We start from the raw sequence: 1300 nt of genomic DNA on the forward strand, positions 1-1300 counted from the left end.
GACGAGATGCATTGGAGGGCATCTTTAACCACGAGGGAAGAGAAATTGCGGTCTCTAATGAAGGAGGCCATCTGGTGTGTTCTGTGGTGGAACTGGTCCTCCTGGGAGCAGATACGGCGGAGGCGGAGGAATTGGGAATACGGGATGGCATTTTTGCAAAGGTAGGGTGGGAAGAGGTGTAATCCAGGTAGCTGTGGGAGTCGGTGGGTTTGTAAAAAATGTCAGTGTCAAGTCGGTCGTCATTAATGGAGATGGAGAGGTCCAGAAAGGCCTTCCATATCCATCAAAGTTTTACTTGCACATCCCCTAATATCATTTATTGTATCCGTTGCTCCCGATGCGCTCCCTCACCACCAGATGCCTGGAGGAAGAACGCATCTTCCACCTCAGAACACTTCAACCCCAGGGCATCAATGTGGACTTCAACAGTTTCCTCATTTCCCCTTCCCCCAACTCACCCTAGTTCCAAACTTCCAGCTCAGCACTGTCCCCATGACTTGTCTGGACTTGTCCTACCTGCCTATCCACTCCACCCTCTCCTCCCTGACCTATCACCTTCATCCCCTCCCCCATTTACCCATTGTACTCTATGCTACTTTCTCCCCATCTCCACCCTCCTCTAGCTTATCTCTCCACGCTTCCGGCTCACTGCCTTTATTCCTGATGAAGGGCTTTTGCCCGAAACGTTGATTTCATTGCTCGTCGGATGCTGCCTGAACTGCTGTGCTCTTCCAGCGCCACTAATCCAGAATCTGGTTTCCAGCATCTGCAGTCATTGTTTTTACCATGTAAATTGGGTGGTCTGCGGGAGATCTTCGAAGTCGCCTCCTTGACCACAAAGTGGGGAGTGAAGTGGAAGATGGCACAAGGCAGGATGACACTAGGCACATGGACACCCAAGATGGCTGCTGAGCCATCAGTTGGTCACTTGACACATAAGAGGGCCGTTGGACCACAATATGGAGAGAGACAGCAGAGCAAATACAGACACTGCCCGAGGCCACCAGAATGCCAGCACAATGCACTCACAACCTAATTGATTAGTTTAAGGTGAGTGGGGGAGAGAATACACATGAGTAACGAACACTGCTCACCGAAGTGTCTGGGTCCAGCCAACACCTTTGATAGAAATGCTAACAGTGTGATACGAATGCAATACAAAGTGATAATAGCCAGGGCTAAGATAATCATCCTTCTCAGGAAGAGCGATTAGCGCCCATTATTACAGCAATGGACTTCCAAGCAGACATTGAAACTGTATGTATAGAAGTGAAAATGTACAGAAGTGTCTTGACATGTG

The sequence above is a fragment of the Chiloscyllium plagiosum genome, chromosome 1 (assembly GCF_004010195.1).
Source record: "Chiloscyllium plagiosum isolate BGI_BamShark_2017 chromosome 1, ASM401019v2, whole genome shotgun sequence".
Classification (NCBI taxonomy): Eukaryota; Metazoa; Chordata; class Chondrichthyes; order Orectolobiformes; family Hemiscylliidae; genus Chiloscyllium; species Chiloscyllium plagiosum.